At 41.3% G+C, this 25932-nt stretch overlaps 1 non-coding gene across 1 annotated transcript; it reads left to right on the top strand.

Moving 5' to 3' along the window:
* Positions 1-18834: 18834 nt before the first annotated feature.
* On the top strand, positions 18835-18942 carry LOC112725131 (small nucleolar RNA R71). The gene has a single exon (XR_003164258.1). It is a non-coding gene; the product is annotated as a small nucleolar RNA R71 (small nucleolar RNA).
* The last annotated feature ends 6990 nt before the right edge of the window (positions 18943-25932 follow it).

The raw sequence follows: 25932 nt of genomic DNA on the forward strand, positions 1-25932 counted from the left end.
TACTTTGCATTAATTCATGAGGAACAGCAGAGCTCCACACCTTAATCTATGGTGTGTAGAAACTCCACCGTTGAAAATACATAAGAACAAAAGGTCTAGGCATGGCCGAATGGCCAGCCTCCCAAAGAGGGTTTAATCATCAAAACATGATTCCATGATAGATTGAAAGATTATCAAAAGATGAAAATACAATAGTAAAAGGTCCTATTTATAGAGAACTAGTAGCCTAGGGTTTACAGAAATGAGTAAATAATGCAGAAATCCACTTCCGGGCCCATTTGGTATGTGCATGGGCTGAGCATTGAAGCTTTCACGTGTAGAGGCTTTTCTTGGAGTTAAACGCCAGCTTTTGTGCCAGTTTGGGCATTTAACTCCAGCTTTTATGCCAGTTCTGGCGTTTTGACGCCAGAATTTCTATGCTGACTTGGAACGCCGTATTGGGCCATCAAATCTCGGGCAAAGTATGAACTATTATATATTACTGGAAAGCCCAGGATGTCTACTTTCCAACACAATTGAGAGTGCACTAATTGCGCTTCTGTAGCTCCAGAAAATCTACTTTGAGTACAGGGAGGTCAGAATCCAACAGCATCTGCAGTCCTTTTTCAGCCTCTGAATCAAATTTTTGCTCAGGTCCCTCAATTTCAGCCAGAAAATACCTGAAATCACAAAAAAACACACAAACTCATAGTAAAGTCCAAAAATGTGATTTTATTTAAAAACTAATAAAAAATATAATAAAAACTAACTAAAATATACTAAAAACATACTAAAAACAATGCCAAAAAGTGTATAAATTATCCGCTCATCACAACACCAAACTTAAATTGTTCCTTGTCCCCAAGCAACTGAAAATCAAATAGGATAAAAAGAAGAGAATATACTATAAATTCCAAAATATCAATGAAACTTAGCTCTAATTAGATGAGCGGGACTAGTAGCTTTTTGCCTCTGAACAGTTTTGGCATCTCACTTTATCCTTTGAAGTTTAGAATGATTGGCATCTATAGGAACTCAGAATTTAGATACTGTTATTGATTCTCCTAATTCAGTATTGTTGATTCTTGAACACAGTTACTTTATGAGTCTTGGTCGTGACCCTAAGCATTTTGTTTTCCAGTATTACCACCGGATACATAAATGCCACAGACACATAACTGGGTGAACCTTTTCAGATTGTGACTCAACTTTGCTAGAGTCCCCAATTAGAGGTGTCCAGAGCTCTTAAGCACACTCTTTTTGCTTTGGACCATGACTTTAACCGCTCAGTCTCAAGCTTTTCACTTGACACCTTCACGCCACAAGTACATGGTTAGGGACAGCTTGATTTAGCCGCTTAGGCCAGGATTTTATTCCTGTGGGCCCTCCTATCCACTGATGATCAAAGCCTTGGATCCTTTTTACCCTTGCCTTTTGGTTTAAAGGGCTATTGGCTTTTTTCTGCTTGCTTTTTCTTTTTCTCTCTTTTTTCTTTTATTATTATTTTTTTTTTGCCTCACTTTTTTTTCTGCAAGCTTTTCACTGCTTTTTCTTGCTTCAAGAATCATTTTTATGATTTTTTCAGAATATCAATAACATTTTTTCTTTTCCATCATTCTTTCAAGAGCCAACAATTTTAATAACAAATTCAAAAATATGCACTGTTCAAGCATTCATTAAGAAAACAAAAGGTATTGTCACCACATCAAAATAATTAAACTAGTTTCAAGGATGAATTTGAAATCATGTACTTCTTTTTCTTTTTTTGTGTGATTAAAACATTTTTCTTTTAAGAAAGGTGATGGATTCATAGGACATTCATAGCTTTAAGACATAGACACTAAGACACTAATGATCATGTAATAAAAACACAAACATAGATAAACATAAAGCATAAAAAATTGAAAAACAGAAAAATAAGAATAAGGAAATTAAAGAACGGGTCCACCTTAGTGATGGCAGCTTGTTCTTCCTCTTGAAGATCTTATGGAGTGCTTGAGCTCCTCAATGTCTCTTCCTTGCCTTTGTTGCTCCTCCCTCATGACTCTTTGGTCTTCTCTAATTTCATGGAGGAGGATAGAATGCTCTTGGTGCTCCACCTTTAGTTGTCCCATGTTGGAACTTAATTCTTCTAGGGAGGTGTTGATTTGCTCCCAATAGTTTTATGGAGGAAAATGCATCCCTTGAGGCATCTCAGGGATTTCATGATGAGGAATTTCCTCATGCTCTTGTCCATGAGTGGGATCTCTTTTTTGCTCCATCTTTTTCTTAGTGATGGGCTTGTCCTCATCAATGAGGATGTCTTCCTCTACGTCAATTCTAGCTGAATTACAGAGGTAACAAATGAGATGAGGGAAGGCTAACCTTGCCAAAGTAGAGGACTTGTCTGCCACTTTGTAGAGTTCTAGGGATATAACCTCATGAACTTCTACTTCCTCTCCAATCATGATGCTATGGATCATGATAGCCCGGTCTATAGTAACTTCAGACCGGTTGCTAGTGGTAATGATTGAGCGTTGGATGAACTCCAACCATCCCCTAGCCACGGGCTTGAGGTCATGCCTTCTTAGTTGAACCGGATTCCCTCTTGAATCTCTCTTCCATTGAGCGCCCTCTTCACAAATGTCTATGAGGACTTAGTCCAACCTTTGATTAAAGTTGACCCTTCTAGTGTAGGGGTGTGCATCTCCTTGCATCATGGGCAAGTTCAATGCTAACCTTACATTTTTCGGACTGAAATCTAAGTATTTCCCCCAGACCATTATGAGCCAATTCTTTGGATCCAGGTTCACACTTTGATCATGGTTCTTGGTGATCCATGCGTTTGCATAGAACTCTTGAACCATTAAGATTCCGACTTGTTGAATGGGGTTGGTGAGAACTTCCCAACCTCTTCTTCGAATCTCATGTCGGATCTCCGGATATTCACCCTTTTTGAGCTTGAAAGGAACCTCGGGGATCACCTTCTTCTTGGCCACAACTTCATAGAAGTGGTCTTGAAGCACCCTTGAGATGAATCTCTCCATCTCCCATGACTCGGAGGTGGAAGCTTTTGCCTTCCCTTTCCTCTTTCTAGAGGTTTCTCCGGCCTTTGGTGCCATAAATGGTTATGGAAAAATAAAAAGCAACGCTTTTACCACACTAAACTTAGAAGGTTTGCTCGTCCTCGAGCAAGAAATAAAAGAAGAGAGTAGAGGAAGAAGAAATAGAGGAGATGGAGGGGGGGTTAGTGTTTCGGCCAAGGGGGAGAAGGAGTGTTTATGTTGAGTGAAAATGAAGGAGTGAAGATGGGTTTATATAGGAGTGGAAATAGGGGTAGGGTTCGGCCATGTATGGGTGGGTTTGGGAGGGAAATTTGTTTGAATTTGAATGGTGAGGTAGGTGGGATTTTATGATGGATGGATGTGGATTGGTGAAGAGATTATGGAGAAGAGGGTAGGATTTGATAGTTGAGGGGTATTTAGGGAAGAGGTGTTGAGGTGATTGGTGAAGGGTATTTGGGGAAGGGTGTTATGGAAAGGTGTGAAGAAGAGAGAAAGAGATGAAGTAGGTGGGGATCCTGTGGGGTCCACAGATCCTGAGGTGTCAAGGATTTCTCATCCCTGCACCATGTGGCGTGTAAACGCCCCCTTGATGGCCAATCCTGGCATTAAACGCCAGGTTGTTGCCCATTTCTGGCGTTTAACGCCAGCTTTTCTCCCATTTCTGGCGTTTAAACGCCAGCTCTGTGCCCTTTTCTGGCGTTAAACGCCAGCTCTGTGCCCATTTCTGGTGTTAAACGCCCAGAATGGTGCCAGACTGGGCGTTTAACGCCCATTCTGCTACCCTTACTGGCGTTTAAACGCCAGCAAGCTTCTCCTCTAGGGTGTGCTCTTTTTAATACTATTTTTCATTCTGTTTTTGCTTTTTCAGTTTGTTTTTGTGACTTCACATGATCATCAACCTACAGAAAACATAAAATAACAATGGAAAATAAATATATATAATAAAATTGGGTTGCCTCCTAACCAGCGCTTCTTTAATGTCAATAGCTTGACAGTGGGCTCTCATGGAGCCTCACAGATACTTAGAGCATGATGATGGCCTCCCAACACCAAACTTAGAGTTTGAATGTGGGGGCTCTATTTGACTCTGCATTGAGAGAAGCTTTTCATGCTTCCTCTCCATGGTTACAGAGGGAGATCTTTGAGCTTTAAATAGAAGGGAGTCCTCATTCACTTGGAGGACCAATTCTCCTCTGTCAACATCAATCACAGCTTTTGCTGTGGCTAGGAAGGGTCTACCAAGGATGATGGATTCATCCATACACTTCCTAGGATTATGAAATCATCAGGGATGTAGTGGTCTTCAACCTTTACCAAGACATCCTCTACAAGTCCATAAGCCTGTTTCCTTGAATTGTCTGCCATCTCTAGTGAGATTCTTGCAGCTTGTACCTCAAGGATCCCTAGCTTCTCCATTACAGAGAGAGGCATGAGGTTTATGCTTGACCCTAAGTCACACAAAGCCTTCTCAAAGGTCATGGTGCCTATGGTACAAGGTATTGAGAACTTTCCAGGATCATGTCTCTTCTGAGGTAATCTCTGCCTAATTAAGTCATCCAGTTCTTTGGTGAGCAAGGGGGTTCATCCTCCCAAGTCACATTACCAAATAACTTGGCATTTAACTTCATGATTGCTCCAAGATACTTAGCAAGTTGCTCTTCAGTAACATCTTCATCCTCTTCAGAGGAAGAATACTCATCAGAGCACATGAATGGCAGCAATAAATTCAATGGAATCTCTATGGTCTCAGTATGAGCCTCAGATTCCCATGGTTCCTCATTAGGGAACTTCTTGGAGGCCAGTGGACGTCCATTGAGGTCTTCCTCAGTGGAAATCACTGCCTTTCCCTCCTCTATGCATTCGGCCATGTGGGACGTGTTTATAGCCTTGCATTCTTGACAAACCCCAATTTGAGGGTTTATCTTGTGCCGATTTCAGGGGTTTTATCAATGATTCCACACACTTTCTATATGAAAATACAAGATTTTGCATTCCTTTCCTAGTTTCGCCTCATGAATGAAAACATGCTTATTTCGCACTAAAATAGATACATTTCTAATCTTCTCTTGATGCCATTCGATGCCGTGACTTGTGTGTTAAGTGGTTTCAGGATATATAGAGTAGGAATGGACCGAAAGAGAGAAGGAAGACGGGTACAAAGGAAGGAAGCATGAGGATTAAGCTTTGGAAATGTCCGCATGGGCGCGTGCGCGCACTTGGCGCGCCCGCGCGGATAGGGCAACGTGAAGCCAAAGCCAAGAGCCGGCTTGAGAAGCGGCTAAGCCAGGATCTTCATGGGTGTGCACGCGTACATCACGCCTCCGCGCACATTACAAGACGTCTCAACGGCGCGTGCGCGTACCTTGCGCGTGCGCGCCGATTTGCGAATATGATTTTTTTAAGAAGTCACGTGACTTAGGCGTGGAGGCAGTTAAGGATCCCACTTTTGGAGAAACACCTTGGCGGGAAAAGCTTAAGAAGACCAAAGGAACAAGGGTTAAGGACACTTTTAGTTCATTTTTGAGATCTAGATATTTTTTTGGGAGAGGAGAGTTAGTTACACTTTGGGGAGAAGAAGAGGGAGATTCCAAGCTTTTCACTAGGGTTCATCCTCATCTAATTTCTGAATTTTCAATGACTTTTTGGTGAGATCCATTATAATTCTCACTCCACATTGTTCATGTCATAGATTTTTTTCTCCAATTTCAAGTAGTAGATGCAATTGATCAATCCTCATAGATCTAGAATTCAACTTTGTAATTTTGGATTTCGTCTCTATTTTGAGAATTTGATCTTCATTGCTACTCTTTGAGACTTGTTGTTAGATCTTTGTGTTGCAATACTCTCAATTCAACTTTTCATCTCATTTTACTATGACTTTCCTTCTTGCTCATCACATGTTTGATAAAATGACAACACTAGCTATGGAGTAGAATTTTCACACTTGGCATAGGGTTTGGTCCTTGGAAGAAGTTGAATAGTTGTATCAATAGTTGATTTGGAATTAGGGATTGCTAGTTAGCTTGGAGTGCACTAAAGCTAGATTCCCATAAGGTGAAGCTAGGACTTGTGACTCAAGTTGATTGCTTTCATTTGACCTCCCTCTATACCTAGGGGATAACTAAATGAAGCAAGGCCTAATTGTTGTCAACATTGAATGGACTATAGGGATAGAATTTTCAATGCCAACCCTAAGCCAAGTTTTTTTGATAATTGATTGTTTGCTTCTCATTACTTTGCTAAAACCTTCAAAGAATTCCAACAAGGCTTACTAAATCAATAAGATGCACACTTTGGCAATTCCAAGGGAGAACGACTCGGGAGACTAGTACTCTCGGATATAGATTGTAGATTTGTTTGATGAAGGATTTTGCGTCGGTTTAGACTATACTACGATTGATCATTTGATAATTTCTATACCGGCAAAAATTCATTTGTCAAAATGGCGCCGTTGCCGGGGAAGTTTGCTTAGTGTGCCATGTTATTGTTTTGGATTAAGCGTGTATATATGTACATAGTTGCACTTCATTGTAAACTGCTCAATTGACTAACTTCTCATCGTTACAATGAATTCCATTTCCCCTTCATTGCATGACGTGTTCACAACCGAATCCGAGCTTAGCCCCTTTTGATCCGGAAATAGAACGAACTTTGTTTCATATTAGACAAGCTCGGAGGCGGCTAAGATTTGGAAAAGGTGAAGAGGTTTTCACCACCTCAACCACCTTACTAAAAGTGAACATTGAACCGTCACTCAAAGAAGGCATTAATCATACTCCCATCAATCTCACTAACAATTCTTCTTTTGTTTTAGGTACTAATACCATGGACGCTCCGAGGAGAGTTACCATCAAGGAAGCGGGTGCACCGGATTATGTCCTTCAACCCCTTCATGTAACTCACCCCAATTTGAATGTGAACTTTGAATTGAAGACCGCTTTGATCAACCTCCTACCCAAGTTTCACGGGCTTCCCGCACAAGACCCTATTCGACATCTCATGGACTTCCATCGCATATGCTCGACTACTAGACGGGAAGGGTCCGATGAAGTTGCTATATGGTTGTTTGCTTTCCCTTTCTCTCTTGAGGATAAGGCCAAAGAATGGTTCTACACTCTCTCTAGTGAAGTTACCTCCGATTGGGACCTACTTAGAAGGGGGTTCTTGGATAAATTCTTGCCCCCGGAAAAAATGGATAGGCTAAGGAAGGAAATGTCTTGTATTGTGCAAGGTGAGACGGAACCACTCTATGAGTATTGGGAACGGTTTCGCAAACTACTAGATGCATGCCCTAATCACATGATCGACACTCAAGTATTGCTTGGATACATATGTCAAGGGATGCGAGAGCAAGATAGAACCCTCTTGGACACTTCTAGCAATGGTTCTTTGTCCAAATATAAAACCGCGGAGGAGGCATGGCAACTCATTATTGACTTAGCCGAATCCAATCAACATATGAGGCGAAGAGTCAACCGTCCAAGGACCGTGAACGAGGTATCAACTAGTAGTGAAGCCACCGCTCTAACTCAATCCTTGAATGAGATGACATCCATCTTGAGGCAACTCCAATTGAACCAACAACAACCACAACAACCTCAATCATATCAACAACACCCTCCACCACCTCAACAACACAACCAACAATTGGTCCCTCAAAGAGTATGTGGCATTTGCTCTTGCTACTCTCACCACACGGATGAGTGCCCAAGCCTTCAAGAAGACAACACTTTGGTGGCTACCCATAATTTCTATGACCGCCCTAATCAAGGGTACTACCAAGGAGGTAATCCTAACCAAGGGCACCCCTATCAAGGAGGAGGCTACAACCAAGGAAGTGGACACAATAATCAAAATTGGAAAGACAATCATCAACAAGGGAATAGGGACAACAACAACTCGCAAAATTTCTCACAAAACCGACCATACAACTTCCAAAATCAACCATACAATCAACAAAACCCACAAAGAAACTACCAAACATATCAACCACCACATCAAAGACCACCACCCAACCAATCACAAACTCCTCAACTCACATATGCAACCACCCCCTCCAACCAAGACGAAACACTCCGGACCATTGTCCAAGGCCAAAAGGAATTACAAAACACACTTGCTTCCGGCCTCACCGGCCTCACCTCTACACTACAAGCTCTTCTTGCACGTATGGACACACCATCAACCCCCACTCCTCAACCCCCAATCCAAAGTGTCATTCCCTCTCAACCTCAACCAAACCCAAAAGGGGGCATCAATGCCATTACCCTTAGATCCGGTACACAACTAAAAGAAAAGGAAGCAAAGGACTCAAGTCCTATCACAACCGCCCAAGAGGAAGAGAGAATAGATATAGAAGAGGTAGTGGAAGAGGAGACACCACAAACCATAGTTGAGGATGAAGCCCAACCAACAAGGGAGACAACCAAGGCCAAAAGAACCTTGGAAGAAGAAATTGCTCAACCACTTCCATTTCCAACACTTGCAAAGAAAGCTAAAAAGCGCATAGAACTCGACCCCAAAATGGTAGAAATGTTCAAGAAAGTTGAGGTAACCATCCCCCTCTTTGATGCCATCCATCAAGTTCCTAGATATGCCAAATTCCTCAAAGATTTATGCATAAACAAGGATAGAATTCTTGAATTGGAAACCATCCCATTGGGGAGTTCTATTTCCGCTTTAATGGGAACATTGCCGGAGAAATGTGATGACCCGGGCCCTTGTATGGTCACTTGCACCGTCAATGGAGTTCAATTTAGAGATTGTATGTGTGACCTCGGAGCATGTGTTAGCATCATGCCGCTCTCCGTTTACCGGGTATTGAAGTTGCCACCGCTAAAAAGGTCGACGGCAAGATTTGTCCTAGCGGATAAAAGCATAATAACCGTAGCAGGTGTTGCGAAAGATGTATTGGTGAATATAAAGGGGTTGGTGTTTCCAATTGACTTCTATGTCCTTGAAATGCCGTCAAGCGAAATTGAGAGAGCATCATCTATCCTACTTGGAAGGCCATTCTTGAGAACTTCTAGATTTAAGCTTGATGCTTACTCGGGGAACTACTCATTTGAAATAGATGGGAGAATTGTAAGCTTTAGCCTAGAGGAAGCAATGAAGCATCCACCGGAGAACCACTCTCTATTTCGGTGTGACCCAATCGATAACATAGTAGCCGAAGTGCATCTTGCAAGATTAGATGAGAAGTGCATGGTCAAAGAAGCAAATGAAGAGTCAAGCGAACTAAATACCACACATCATACAAACCATCCGGAAACTCAAACTTCAAGGAATGACAAGAAGATGGAATTGAAGCCACTACCACCTCACTTAAGGTATTCATACCTTGATGAAGCCCAAAAGCTACCCGTAATAATTGCACAAGAGTTAACTCCTCAACAAGAAGAAAAATTGCTGAATGTATTGAGGAAAAACAAAAGGGCAATTGGGTGGAGTTTGGCGGATCTAGTGGGAATAAGCCCCCAAGTATGCGAGCACCGCATATTTCTTGAAGAAGGAGCAAGACCGGTCTGACAACCTCAAAGGAGACTTAACCCAACCATTCTTGAGGTGGTGAAGAAAGAAGTCACTAAGCTACTTGAAGCGGACATCATCTATCCTATCTCGGACAGCGAATGGGTAAGCCCGGTCCAAGTAGTGCCAAAGAAGTCCGGAGTGACAACAATCAAAAACGAAAGTGGTGAACTTATAGCAACAAGAGTGCAAAATTCTTGGAGAGTATGCATAGACTACCGAAGATTGAATGCGGCCACAAGAAAAGATCACTTTCCACTACCATTTATCGATCAAATGCTTGATCAGTTAGCCGGTAAATCATACTATTGTTTTCTTGATGGCTACTCCGGATACTTCCAAATTCATATTGCTCTAGAAGACCAAGAAAAAACCACATTTACTTGCCCCTTCGGAACGTATGCTTACAAGCGTATGCCATTTGGCCTATGCAATGCACCGGCAACGTTTCAAAGATGCATGATGAGCCTATTTGCGGACTTTCTAGAGCAATCGATGGAAGTTTTCATGGATGATTTTAGCGTGTATGGTGAGTCATTTGAGCATTGCTTAGGTAACCTTGAAAAAGTCTTAGAAAGATGCACCAAAACAAACCTTGTCTTAAATTTTGAAAAATGTCATTTCATGGTCAAACAAGGCATTGTTTTGGGACACATAGTATCAAAGGAAGGCATCTCCGTAGATCCGGAAAAGATAAATGTCATATCCAGTTTACCTTACCCCTCCTCCGAGAGGGAAGTCCGTTCTTTTCTTGGACATGCAGGATTCTACCGGAGATTCATCAAGGACTTTAGCAAGGTGGCCTTACCTCTCTCTCGATTACTACAAAAAGACACCGAATTTGAGATGAGCAAGGAATGTATGGAAGCATATGACAAACTCAAGGTAGCATTGACACAAGCCCCTATTGTACGAGGACCCAATTGGATTCAACCCTTTGAAATCATGTGTGATGCTTCGAATTATGCGATAGGAGCCGCGTTAGCACAACGCGAGGGTAAGATTCCCTATGTCATAGCTTATGCTTCCAAAACATTAGACGGAGCCCAATCCAACTACACTACTACCGAAAAGGAACTCCTAGCTATTATTTTTGCTTTGGACAAGTTCCGAGCCTATCTTCTTGGTTCCAAGGTAGTAGTGTACTCGGATCACGCGGCACTAAAGTACTTGTTGGCAAAAAAGAAATCAAAACCGAGAATAATTCGTTGGGTGCTCTTATTACAAGAATTTGACTTGGAAATCAAAGATAGGAGCGGTTCCCAAAACCTAGTGGCGGACCATTTAAGTCGCCTCGAACACACAAAAGGCGACACCACTCCTATCAATGATTCCTTTCCTTTAGATGCCTTGCATGCAATCTCGGAAGTGGTTCCTTGGTATGCCCCAATAGCAAACTATTTAGTTTCATGCACTTTCCCTCCCAATCTCGACAAAAACAAAAAGGATAAGCTGAAAAGCGAATCCAAATACTATATTTGGGATGATCCCTATTTATGGAGGTGTGGAGCGGACCAAATAATGCGACGGTGCATACCTCAAACCGAATTCCAAGCAATCTTGGACGCTTGCCATGCTTCCGAAGGAGGTGGTCACTACGGGCCCCAAAGAACGGCAAGAAAAATCCTTGATTGCGGATTTTGGTGGCCAACTCTCCTCAAAGATGCTTCTCTCTATTGCAAATCTTGTCCCCAATGTATTAGGTTTGGAGATATTTCCAAGAAGGACGAAATTCCCCAACAAAATATGCTTTTTTTGCGAAATCTTTGACGTATGGGGAATCGACTTCATGGGACCATTTCCAAATTCCAATGGCTTTCTTTACATCTTGTTAGCCGTCGATTATGTGTCAAAATGGGTGGAGGCAATCCCCACCCGAACGGATGACGCTAATGTTGTGTATTCTTTTGTGAGGAACAATATCATTTGTCGCTTTGGCGCCCCAAGAACAATCATAAGTGACCAAGGATCCCACTTTTGCAACAAAAGAATAGATGGCCTCATGAGAAAATATGGCATCATCCACAAAGTCGCCACGGCTTACCACCCTCAGACAAACGGCCAAGCCGAAGTCTCTAACCGGGAAATCAAGCATGTGTTAGAAAGGATTGTAAAGCCGAATAGGAAAGATTGGAGCATTAAACTCTCCGATGCACTGTGGGCCTATCGAACGGCTTACAAGACACCCATTGGCATGAGCCCCTTCCGGCTTGTATATGGTAAAGCATGTCACTTACCGGTGGAGATTGAACACAAAGCTTATTGGGCTGTAAAGGAGTGTAATATGAGCTTGGGTGGGGCCGGAGTAGAGAGAAAGCTTCAATTGGCAGAATTAGAATGTTTGAGATTGGAAGCTTACGACAACTCTAGACTTTATAAGGAAAAGTTGAAAGCCATCCATGACAAGAACATTAGGAGAAGAGAATTCGGACCCGGTGACCTAGTCCTTCTCTACAATTCAAGGTTGAGATTACTACCCGGAAAACTTAGATCAAGGTGGGATGGGCCCTACCAAGTGGAGAAAGTAGAACCTTATGGAGTCTACCACTTGCGCCACCCATCGAGCCCGAACATCTTCAAGGTAAACGGGCACCGTCTCAAATTGTATCATGGTGAGCAAAGAAAGAACGCCAAGGAAGTTGAAGTGTTCCTCTTGAGGGATGCAACTCTTGAATAAACACTATAAGCTACTGAAAGTCCAACTTAAGGACGTTAAACAAAAGTGCTAGGTGGGAGACACCCCACCATGGTAAGATCTTCCTTTGAGATTTGTACATAGACACTTGACTTCATGTTTGTTAGCTAGATTTTAATGATAACGCCCCTTCATTTGTTGACTTCATTGATAGTTTACCAAGTAAAATGCCCTGCTATAGTGCTTAAGTGGCTGTATGGGGGGGGGTTTTGAAATGTCAAAAGTGGTGTAAAAACTTGCAAATTTAGAAAAAAAAACCACCCTCTGCGCATGCGCGCACATGGCGCGTCCGCGCACATGGGCGAAATCTGCCAATCGACGCGCAAGCGCACTGTGCACGTCCGCGCCGATTGCCTTGCTGCCCTCCTAGTACATCCTACAGAGAGTTAAGCCACTCTCAAGCCTACACTAAGCCACCGGCCCAGCACCTTTGCCGCGTGCGCGCACCTGGCGCGCACGCGCCCATACAAGGCGGGCACGAAATGCACGCGCGCGCCGCAGCCGCGCACGCGCCCTTTTATTCTGCACTCCTCTCTGGGCCACTTCACAGAGAGTTGAGCCCCCTCCAGGCCCCTCTCATGCCTGGGGCACAACCACGAGGACGCGCGCACGCGCCAAAATGCGCTGAGGCCATCTCTGGTACTTCGTCCAGAGAGTTATGCCACCCCTGTGCCTCTCCTGTGCCGCCAGCCCAAGCGCAGAGACGCGCACGCGAAATGCGCGCGCGCGCACCCCTAGTCCACCTCAATCCCTGCGCGAGCGCGCACCGCGCGCGTACGCGCCGGTGATCGACGCCTTCTTTAAAAAAAAAAAAAAAAAAAAAAAAAAAAAAAGGGGCACACTCATCCCTTCATTCTCATTCCACTTCTCTTCTTCTTCCATATCCTTCTCCATCTCACAAGGTATTGTACTAGGCTCCCTCTTAGTCCATTAATCTCTTGTAGTTCTTATTCATTTAGTTGCACCTTCTTTTAGGTAACTTCTTTCTTCTTTTTCTTCTCTCTTCCTTCTTCCTCTAGTTACTTCCTTGGGATGTCTTTGCTCTCTCCTCTCTTTCAATCCAATCCTTCATGGGCATTTAGGTCTCAAACTCACTTACATGAATAGATGAATGGTGTTGCTTAATTTTCTTGCAATCAATATGCACTATAATCATTAATAATGGATTGTGGAAAGTTACATTGCTCTCATTTTCACATAATCACATACTAATTGAAGGATGCACACCAAGTGTTCGATGAAAGGCACACTTGAATTTTGGACTCATTGTGACTACCTTGCCTCTCAACCAATCACTTTTGAGTGCATCCCCACTTTCCACAAACCATTCTTTCCCATTTTCTTAGCTTGCCTTCCATTTATGGTCCCTAAGGGTGTATGCTTCTCATGCCTCTTCCTTGCATGCTTAAACTACCCTTGCACCACATGAAAATAATTTGCCTTGCTCTTCACACATTATCCTAGTTACATGTTGCAGCTGTCATGTAACAAAGATACCCATATTCTATGGCATGACTTTTCATTACATAGAGCTCATGTACCTCCACTTCTTTGAGTTTGATATTTTCCCTTTTTTGCTTCCACAGGATGGTCATCAAAAAGGACAACGGGAAAGGCACCAAGAAGCCAGCTTCCAATAAAGTGCGCCAAGAACTAACGGCCAGGCCCCTCCTGAAGAAGACCAAGGGCCCCGTTGACGTTCTAGAGAAGGACAACCCTCCTAAGGATTCAAACAAGTTTCCCAACTGTTACTGCGAACTTGTTTACTCCAGAATGATTGAAAGGAATTACCATCCGGAACCCCTCCTAGTCTTACCGGCTCACCTCAGTCCGATTATGATGCCACACATTGACCGAAGGCATTAGAGGTTCCTCTTGAGGCAACCAACGGAGGCCAATCTCTCATGGGTGGTAGAATTCTACTCCAACTTCCAATCACCTCATCTCACATCAATATTTGTGCGCCGAAAACAAGTGTCGGTCACAGTGGAAACCATCCGAGAAGTCCTTGGGATTGCGCCGTCAACGGATGCATATGACGCCTACCAAGAAGTCTTGGCTACATGCGTTGACCGCGCATTCGATTGGAGCGCGATCCTCCGCGTCATTGCTTTACCCGACGCATATTGGATTCGGGGGACCATAAAGCGAAGACCCAAGGGTTTAGATGTCTGCCACCTCACTCAAGAAGCCACCGCATGGGCCCAAATTCTAGCTCACTACGTGCTCCCAAGCACACATGGGTCATCCATCACCGCCGAGCTTGCCTTATTGATATGGTGCATCTTGACCGAGAAATCGGTCGACGTTCCGCTTGCCATCCGCCAATCCATGGGGCACATTCATGCCAAGGGAAATCTACCATTCCCCGCTTTAGTGACGGCATTAGTTGCGAAAGCCGGCGTCAACCGGGAGACTAAAGATAGGCGAACCTCAATACCGGTTGATGGTGATATCATTCCAACCAAGAGATGCCTCAAGCCTCCGGAAGTCACCAAGGACATTGAACTGCCCACACCAAGGCCACGCTACCACTTCATCTACATCACAAAAATCGGCCGCCCAACGCCTTGAAGACCTTCACAACAAATTAGACCGCTATGAGAGGCGTAACCAACGCCGCTATGCTCATGTGAAGAGGCTTCTAAGCGTACTCACCCCACCTATGGAAGAACCCGATATCTCCACCTCCACCGCAACTTCAAGTGGAGATAGCAATGGCATTGGAGATGTGGCTAGCACGGAGGACCGTGCTAAGTTTTAAGTGTGGGGAGGTCGGCCGACCGATCTCCGTAGGTAACATCTGAATAAATCTGAATAAATTAGGATAGGTTGCATGATTAGGTTTTAGTTGGCACCATTCGCATGATAAGTCTGCTTGGTTGGAACAATGAAATTCTCTCTTAGGAAACCAGCACTTTGGGGCGACCATGGCATTGCAAATTTTAAATGCTTTGATGCCAAAGTTGCATGAAGAATTATATTTTGGAACATGGGTTTGAAGTTAAGAACACAAGCTTGTGAGATTTGAGCCTAATGGTGTGGTTGCATCTTATAACCACTTATTTTTCCTTCTTGTGTGCATTATTCTCTTTCTATGATTGTGATCTTTGATTTGTTTGATTCTTTATGTCCATTATTTGGTGTATTCATGCATTTATATGATTGAGGCCATCATTTCATTAGCTCACTCACCCAAATGGCCTTACCTTCTATCTTCCTTTGTTAGCCAAATTTGAGCCTGCGATTAACCCACTTTGTTCTTAATTTAGCACATTACAAGCCTTAAAGCGGAAAACAATAAAAGTCCTTATTTGGATCTTTGATTAGCTTAGGCTAGTGTGTGTGAGTATCATTCGAGTGTGGGAACCTTGGGACATTGGGTGAATAAAAGGGTATTTTGTATTACTATTGAAAATATTGGGAATTGGGTACATACTCATGTATTGATCAAATGTAAAACCTTATGCATTGACGCTCTGGTATATAGAAAAAAAAAATGAGAAAAACAAAAGAACAAAAGAAAAAAGAAAACAATATGGAAAAGAAAAGAAAAAAAAATAATAGAAAAAGGAAGAAAAGAAAAAAAAAAGAGGAAAAATAATAAAAAGGGGACAAAATGCCCCAAAGCGAAGCTCAAGAGGAATCAATGCATAAGTATTGTGAAACGAAAAGAAAATGCATAAGTATGCGGAAAAGTGAGGGATGGATAGTTAGGTTAGTACTTAATTGTATAGGTCATTATATAGGTTAGGTGGGAAAAGTTTAAGTTAATCAAAGATTCAAATCCTAAGCCCACTAGCCATATATGACCCTACCTTGACCCTAACCCCATTACGACCTAGGAAAAGACCTCATGATAATTGTATGCATGCATTGAATAATTGTTGATTGTTAGATGAAAAACAAATCTTGGAAAGCATGATTAGGGGAGAATTGAGATAATAAACCCCCAAACACCGAGTGATTAGAGTGCAAACACTTCCGACGAGGGTTCGATGCTCAATCCTTTGATTCCCGGCTCTCGCGAGCATTCCTCACGCAAGGTTGCGCATATTGCATTTGATGCTTAGAAAGTGGCAAGTCCTATGCTTTGACCACCATCGTATCCCATGTGCTCGCATATGTCCTAAGAAGGCTAATTTGCTCCCAACCAAGTGGATAGTGGCACTAGTCATAGTTGCATGCATATAAGTAGGTTGCACTTCATGAGTCTTATACTTTTGCAATCTCTCGGTTTTCTGTGTTTCTTTGCATTTCTCTAAGCATGAGGACATGCTAGAATCTAAGTGTGGGGAGGTTGACAAACCCCAATTTGAGGGTTTATCTTGTGCCGATTTCAGGGGTTTTATCAATGATTCCACACACTTTCTATATGAAAATACAAGATTTTGCATTCCTTTCCTAGTTTCGCCTCATGAATGAAAACATGCTTATTTCGCACTAAAATAGATACATTTCTAATCTTCTCTTGATGCCATTCGATGCCATGACTTGTGTGTTAAGTGGTTTCAGGATATAGAGTAGGAATGGACCGAAAGAGAGAAGGAAGACGGGTACAAAGGAAGGAAGCATGAGGATTAAGCTTTGGAAATGTCTGCATGGGCGCGTGCGCGCACTTGGCGCACCCGCGCGGATAGGGCAACGTGAAGCCAAAGCCAAGAGCCGGCTTGAGAAGCGGCTAAGCCAGGATCTTCATGGGTGTGCACGCGTACATCACGCCTCCGCGCACATTACAAGACGTCTCAACGGCGCGTGCGCGTACCTTGCGCGTGCGCGCCGATTTGCGAATATGATTTTTTTAAGAAGTCACGTGACTTAGGCGTGGAGGCAGTTAAGGATCCCACTTTTGGAGAAACACCTTGGCGGGAAAAGCTTAAGAAGACCAAAGGAACAAGGGTTAAGGACACTTTTAGTTCATTTTTGAGATCTAGATATTTTTTTGGGAGAGGAGAGTTAGTTACACTTTGGGGAGAAGAAGAGGGAGATTCCAAGCTTTTCACTAGGGTTCATCCTCATCTAATTTCTGAATTTTCAATGACTTTTTGGTGAGATCCATTATAATTCTCACTCCACATTGTTCATGTCATAGATTTTTTTCTCCAATTTCAAGTAGTAGATGCAATTGATCAATCCTCATAGATCTAGAATTCAACTTTGTAATTTTGGATTTCGTCTCTATTTTGAGAATTTGATCTTCATTGCTACTCTTTGAGACTTGTTGTTAGATCTTTGTGTTGCAATACTTTCAATTCAACTTTTCATCTCATTTTACTATGACTTTCCTTCTTGCTCATCACATGTTTGATAAAATGACAACACTAGCTATGGAGTAGAATTTTCACACTTGGCATAGGGTTTGGTCCTTGGAAGAAGTTGAATAGTTGTATCAAGAGTTAATTTGGAATTAGGGATTGCTAGTTAGCTTGGAGTGCACTAAAGCTAGATTCCCATAAGGTGAAGCTAGGACTTGTGACTCAAGTTGATTGCTTTCATTTGACCTCCCTCTATACCTAGGGGATAACTAAATGAAGCAAGGCCTAATTGTTGTCAACATTGAATGGACTATAGGGATAGAATTTCCAATGCCAACCCTAAGCCAAGTTTTTTTGATAATTGATTGTTTGCTTCTCATTACTTTGCTAAAACCTTCAAAGAATTCCAACAAGACTTACTAAATCAATAAGATGCACACTTTGGCAATTCCAAGGGAGAACGACTCGGGAGACTAGTACTCTCGGATATAGATTGTAGATTTGTTTGATAAAGGATTTTGCGTCGGTTTAGACTATACTACGATTGATCATTTGATAATTTCTATACCGGCAAAAATTCATTTGTCAATTCTCTATTTGGGTTCTCTTCTGTATTGCTTGGGAGAGTACTAGGAGGGAGTTCAGTAACTTTCTTACTCAGCTGACCCACTTGTGCCTCCAAATTTCTAACGGAGGATCTTTTTTCAGTCATGAAACTTTGAGTGGTTTTAATTAGATCAGAGACTACAGTTGCTAAGTCAGAGTGGCTCTGCTTAGAATTTTCTGTCTGTTGCTGAGAATATGATGGAAAAGGCTTGCTATTGCTAAACCTATTTCTTCCACCATTACTGTTATTGAAGCCTTGTTGAGGCCTCTGTTGGTCCTTCCATGAGAGATTTGGATGATTTCTCCATGAAGGATTATAGGTGTTTCCATAGGGTTCTCCCATGTAATTTACCTCTTCTATTGCTGGGTTCTCAGGATCATAAGCTTCTTCTTCAGATGAAGCTTCCTTAGTACTGCCTGTTGCTGCTTGCATTCCAGACAGACTCTGAAAAATCATATTGACTTGCTGAGTCAATATTTTGTTTTGAGCTAATATAGCATTCAGAGTATCAATCTCAAGAACTCTTTTCTTCTGATTTGTCCCGTTATTCACAGGATTCCTTTCAGAAGTGTACATGAATTTGTTATTTGCAACCATTTCAATGAGTTCATGAGCTTCTGTAGGCGTCTTCTTCAGATGAAGAGATCCTCCAGCAGAGCTGTCCAATGACATCTTGGACAGTTCAGACAGACCATCATAGAAGATACCTATGATGCTCCATTCTGAAAGCATGTCAGAAGGACACCTTCTGATCAATTGCTTGTATCTTTCCCAAGCTTCATAGAGGGATTCACCTTCCTTCTGTCTGAAGGTTTGAACTTCCACTCTAAGTTTACTCAATTTTTAAGGTGGAAAGAACTTTGCCAAGAAGGCATTGACTAGCTTTTTCCAGGAGTTCAGGCTTTCTTTAGGTTGTGAGTCCAACCATGTCCTAGCTCTGTCTCTTACAGCAAAAGGGAAGAGCATAAGTCTGTAGACCTCACGGTCAAGCCCATTGGTCTTAACAGTATCACAGATTTGCAAGAATTCAGCTAAGAACTAATGAGGATCTTCTAATGAAAGTCCATGAAACTTGCAATTCTGTTGCAATAGAGAAACTAATTGAGGCTTAAGCTCAAAGTTGTTTGCTCCAATGGCAGGGATAGAGATGCTTCTCCCATAGAAGTCGGAAGTAGGTGCAGTAAAGTCACCAAGCACCTTCCTTGCATTGTTGGCATTGTTGTTGTTTTCGGCTGCCATGGCTTCTTCTTGTTTGAAAATTTCTGTTAGGTCCTCTACAGAGAGTTGTGCTTTAGCTTCTCTTAGCTTTCTCTTCAAGGTCCTTTCAGGTTCAGGATCAGCTTCAACAAGAATGCCCTTGTCCTTGCTCCTGCTCATATGAAAGAGAGAAGAGGAAAGTATGGAATCCTCTATGTCACAATATAGGGATTCCTTGAGGTGTCAGAGGAAAAAAAGAATAGAAGGAGGAGGTAGAGAGGAGAGAATTCGAACTTATAGAGAGAGTCTGAATTGCTGATAGTGGAGGAGTGTTAGTCCTTAAATAGAAGGATGTGAGAAGAGGGGAAGAATTTTCGAAAACAAATTAAAAAGGTTTTGAAATAATTAAAAGAAATTTTTAAAACTTGGGTGATGATTTTCGAAAATTTAATTTGAGGTAATAGTTAATTGATTTTGAAAAAGATTTTTGAAATTAGAAATCAAAAAGATATGATTGAAAATTATTTTGAAAAAGATGTGATTGAGAAGATATGAGTGAGAAGATATGATTGAAAATCAATTTTAAAAAAGAAATTTTTACAATTAAAGTTGATTACTTGACTAACAAGAAGTTAAAAGATATGATTCTAGAATTTAAAATTTGATCCTTTCTTAATAGGAAAGTAACAACTTGAAAATTTTGAATTAAATCATTAATTGTAGCAAGGATTTTTTAAAATGAAAAAAAAATGGAAGGAAATTGATTTTGAAAAGATATGATTGAAAAGATATGATTTGAAAAAGATTTGATTTTGAAAAATTATGAAAATTTGAAAAAGATTTTAATTAAAAACAAAATCTTCCCTCTTGTGCCATACTGGCGTTAAACGCCCAGAATGGTATCCATTCTGGCGTTTAACGCCCAAAATACTACCCTTTTGGGCGTTTAACGCCCAGTTAGGTACCCTGGCTGGCGTTTAAACGCCAGTTTTCCTTCCTCACTGGGCGTTTTGAACGCCCAGCTTTTTCTGTGTAATTCCTCTGCTGCATGTTCTGAATCTTTAATTCTCTGTATTATTGTCTTGAAAAGACAGAATTTTAAAATTTTTTTTGAATTTTTAATGATGAGAAATAATCAAAATGCAACTAATCATGGAAAACTAAGATTAAACAAACAATGCATGCAAGACACCAAACTTAGAAATTTTCATATTAGAGACACTAATAAATAGAAAATGCATATGAAAAACAACAAAACACACAAAATAAGAGAATTTAAAGATCAGAGCAAGGAAATCATCAAGAACAACTTGAAGATTAATGAAGAACATAATGCATATATTCGAAAAATGCAAGAAGAATAAAGACATGCAATTGACACCAAACTTAAGAATTGACACTAGACTCAAACAAGAAACACAAAAACATTTTTTATTTTATGATTTTACTAATTTTTTTGTAATTTTTCGAAAATTATTTGGAAAAGAAAGTAAAGAGATTCAAAATTCTTAATAAGAATTCCAGGAATCATGCAATGTTAGTCTAAAACTCCGGTCCAGGAATTAGACATGGCTTACTAGCCAGCCAAGCTTTCAGTGAAAGCTTCAGCCTAAAATACTAGACATGGCCAATGGCCAGCCAAGCTTTAGCAGATCATTATGTTCAATAGCAAGATTGATAGAAATTAACAAGCCCTTGTGATGATAAGTTGAATCCTCGGTCCAAAAGATTAGACATGGCTTCACAGCCAGCCAGACTTCAACAAATCATCATGAAACTCTAGAATTCATTCTTAAAAGTTTTGAAGAAAAAAATAATATAAATTTGATTTTAAAATTTTTCAAAAATAAAAAGTAAAAAGCTTAAATATAAAATAAAATTACCTAATCTAAACAACAAGATGAACCGTCAGTTGTCCAAACTCGAACAATCCCCGGCAACAGCTCCAAAAACTTGGTGCACGAAATTGTGATCATCAATGGCGCCAATAACTTGGTATGCACAATTGTAATCTCAACTTTTTGTCACAACTCCGCACAACTAACCAGCAAGTGCACTGGGTCATCCAAGTAATAAACCTTACGTGAGTAAGGGTCGATCCCACGGATATTGTCGGCTTGAAGCAAGCTATAGTCATCTTGTAAATCTCAGTCAGGTGGATTCAAATGGTTATGGAGAATTGATAATTAAAAGATAAATAAAACATAAAATAGGATAGAGATACTTATGTAATTCATTGGTGAGAATTTCAGATAAGCGTATGAAGATGCTTTGTTCCTTCTGAACCTCTGTTTTGCTATTGCCTTCTTCCAATCATTCATACTCCTTTCCATGGCAAGCTTATGTTGGGTTTCACCGTTGTCAATGGCTACCTCCCATCCTCTCAGTGAAAATGCTCCAAATGCGCTGTCACCGCACGGCTAATCAGCTGTTGGTTCTCGATCATGTTGGAATAGGATCCATTGATCCTTTTGCGTCTGTCACTACGCCCAACACTCGCGAGTTTGAAGCTCGTCACAGTCATCCCTTCCCAGATCCTACTCGGAATACCACAGACAAGGTTTAGACTTTCCGGATATCAAGAATGCTGCCAATTGATTCTAGCCTATACCACGAAGACTCTGATCTCATGGAATGGAAGGCTCGGTTGTCAGGCGAGGCAACCATGCGTCATGAACCAGGAGGCTAAGAGATACGCACTCAAGCTATTGCAAGTAGAATGGAAGTGGTTATCAGGTACGCGTTCATAGGTGAGAATGATGATGAGTGTCACAGATCATCACATTCTTAAGGTTGAAGAACGAGTGTATATCTTAGAGAAGAAATAGGCTTGAGTTGAATAGATAAATAATAGTACTTTGCATTAATTCATGAGGAACAGCAGAGCTCCACACCTTAATCTATGGTGTGTAGAAACTCCACCGTTGAAAATACATAAGAACAAAAGGTCTAGGTATGGCCGAATGGCCAGCCTCCCAAAGAGGGTTTAATCATCAAAACATGATTCCAAGATAGTTTGAAAGATGATCAAAAGATGAAAATAGAATAGTATAAGGTCCTATTTATAGAGAACTAGTAGCCTAGGGTTTACAGAAATGAGTAAATGATGCAGAAATCCACTTCTGGGCCCACTTGGTGTGTGCTTGGGCTGACCATTAAAGCTTCCATGTGTAGAGGCTTTTCTTGGTGTTAACACCAGCTTTTGTGCCAGTTTGGGCGTTTAACTCCAGCTTTTATGCCAGTTCTGGCGTTTTGACGCCAGAATTTCTATGCTGACTTGGAACGCCGTATTGGGCCATCAAATCTCAGGCAAAGTACAGACTATTATATATTGCTGGAAAGCCCAGGATGTTTACTTTCCAACTCAATTCAGAGCGCGCCAATTGGGCTTCTGTAGCTCCAGAAAATCCACTTCGAGTGCAGGGAGGTCAGAATCCAACAGCATCTGCAGTCCTTTTTCAGCCTCTGAATCAGATTTTTGCTCAGGTCCCTCAATTTCAGCTAGAAAATACCTGAAATCATAGAAAAACACACAAACTCATAGTAAAGTCCATAAATGTGATTTTTATTTAAAAAATAATAAAAAATATAATAAAAACTAACTAAAATATACTAAAAACATACTAAAAACAATGCCAAAAAGCGTATAAATTATCCGCTCATCACAAACACATCAAGGCATCTAGTGAAAATCAAAGGTGAATCAGAATTATCAAATTAAAGGCCTAAAAAGCATATTTTCACATCTAAGCACAAGTACGGAGACAATCACAAAATCATGCTATTTCATTGAATAAATGTGAGAAAAGGTTATCAAAATGCTCTAAATTCAACACAAGATAAACCCTACAAAGGGGGTTTATCAACCTCCTCAAACTTAAACCAAGCATGTCCTCATGCTTAACCAAGGATGAGCAAAGGGTATGACATTTATTCAATGCAACTAAACTATCTAAATGCAACTATCTAAATGAATGCAACCAACTATATGAATGCTAATGCTTGGTCAAAACAAATTAAATTCCAAGAGAGTACATGCAAGCACAAAGGCTCAAACAATGGAAATCAAATCCAACCCACAATTGCATGGAATTATCAAAAGAATTTACAAACTTGCATGAACATAGATGATATTGGTGAATACATGTAATTGAGCAATCAAACCCTCACCAGATGTGTATCCACTCTATCCACTCAAGTGTTTAGGGGTTGATTCACTCAATTCTCTCCTAATCATGTTTTCCAAAGTTTGTTCTTCATCTAACAATCAACAATCATTCAATGCATGCATACAAATATCATGAGGTTTTTCTCAAAGGTTATAATGGGGCTAGGGTCAAGGTAGGATCATGTATGGTTAAGTGGACTAAAGTTTGAATCTTTGATTTGTCTAGACCTTCCCACCTAACTTATGTAATGACCTATACAATTAAGTACTAATCTAACTACCCATCCTCTTCACTTTTTACATACTCATGCATTTTTTCTTTTGATTATGACACATATGCATTGATCTTTATTGAGCTCCACTTTGGGGTATTTTGTCTCCTTTTTATTTTTTTTTCTTTTTCTATATATTTTTTTATTTTTTTAGTTTTTTTTTCTCTTTCTTTTTTTTTAACTACATACAAGAGCATCAATGTATAAGGTTTATATATTTAATCAATTACATGAGTATGCACCCAATTCCCAAATATAGAAATATAAAATACCCTTTTATCCCAACCAATGTTTCCAATCTCCCAAACTTGAATATAAAACACTCTCACTAGCTTAAGCTAATCAAAGATCCAAATAAGGGACTTTATTGTTTTCCGCTTTAGGCTTGTAATCTGCTAAAATAAAGAACAATTGGGTTAAGCATAGGCTCAAAGTTGTTTAATAATGGAAAGTAAAAGGTAGGCTATTTGGGTAAGTGAGCTAATGAAATAATGGCCTCAATCATATAAATGCATGTATACAAGGAATATTTGGACATATAGAATTAAACAAATCAAGGATCACAATCATTGGAGAAGAACAATTTCACACAAGAAGAAAAAATAAGTGGCTATAAGATGTAACCACACCAATAGGCTCAAAACTCACAAGTTTTGTTCTTAGCTCAAAAACATGATTCACAAAAGTATGAATTCAAGCAAGTTTCACAAAAAATTTTCCAATCAATTGGGGTGGTACCCTTTAAATAAATTCTTTTTGGAAATTCTTTTATTTTGACTAAGCCTATCCTAAATACGATGATGTGATTAAGAATTTCTCAAATTCCTTAGTTTACCCTCTTTTCCAATCAAAACAACTTCTTTTATGCACAAAAGGGGTTAGCTAAGTTTTCAACAATTCAAAACATTTCCAAATCACAACCACAATACTAAAATGCAATATATACAATAAAAGTGTGCAACGGCCAAAATAAAAGTATCCATGCTAGCAAGTATATACAATAATCCCAAAATAGTACAAAATAAAGTAAAATAAGAGGAAAATAAGAGGAACTAAGTGATAATGTCCGAAAAGTGTTCACCAAATCCACTGACGGCGACAGCGGTGACCTCCCCACACTTAAGATGAAGCATCGTCCTCGATGCTACTGATCAAGCTCATGGTGAGGGATCAACGGTCGCATCTGTCTCCTGCTGTATCTCAGACTGGGGCAATGGCTCCTCGGCATGCTGCGGAGTATCCTGTATCTCTGGAGGTGCCTCCTGCCGAACCGGCTCCTCAACATGCTCCTCCGTGTGCTCGGCCTCATGCTCTGCCCCGTGCTCCTCCTCATGATCTGGCTCGTCGGAAGCGGGAGAGTCGGGGAGAGAGGGTGAGATGGTGAGAGAAGGGAGACCAAGAGGTGAGGAATAAGAAACGGGCGAGAGAGGAAGAAATAGGGGAGGAAAGAAAAGGAGAAGCGGGGGGTGGCGGCGGCGACGCGGGAGTCGCAGCGGCACTCAGCGGTGGTTGCAGGGAGGAGTGAAGGTTGAGGGTGGTTATGGAGGGAAAAGATGAGGAGGGAATGCTAGGGGTGGAAAAAGGGGGTCTGCGAGTGAGGATGTTCTCGCGTCCTTTGGGGTAGAAAATTTTTGAATCCGCGCGCTTGCGCACTGTGCGCGTCTGCGCAGATGGGTGAAAGGAGTGAATGACGTGGAAGCACAGAGTGTGCGTTTGCGTGGGTGGCAAAATAGGTGAGGTGCACGGAAGCGGCAAGTTCGCGTCCGCGCGAGGTGAGTTGGGCTAAAGGCTCAAAACCAGCCCAGAGCTGGCACAAGTCTCGGGTCCTGGGCCTGGAAATAGTTTTGGCGAATCGGCACGCACGCGGCATGTGCGCGGCTGCGAGCATATACAAAATAAGGACATGGACACATAAGCGCGCAGTGCGCGCACGCGTACACGCAGTTATGCAATCGGCCCAGCTTTTGTGCGAGATTGGCCCAACTCTCTAGAAAAAGTATGGGCCTGCATATGCGTATGGACGCGCACGCGCACAGCGTGCGTACGCGTCCTTGACACTTTTTTTTTAGAAATACTATAAACAGCTAAAAATATCCCTAACACTACCTACAACTCAAGATCAACTAAAATGCAAAATTGACAAAAAAAAATGTCAAGTGCAAACAAACATAACTTCCACTTTAAGTA

The sequence above is a fragment of the Arachis hypogaea genome, chromosome 11 (assembly GCF_003086295.3).
Source record: "Arachis hypogaea cultivar Tifrunner chromosome 11, arahy.Tifrunner.gnm2.J5K5, whole genome shotgun sequence".
NCBI lineage: Eukaryota > Viridiplantae > Streptophyta > Magnoliopsida > Fabales > Fabaceae > Arachis > Arachis hypogaea.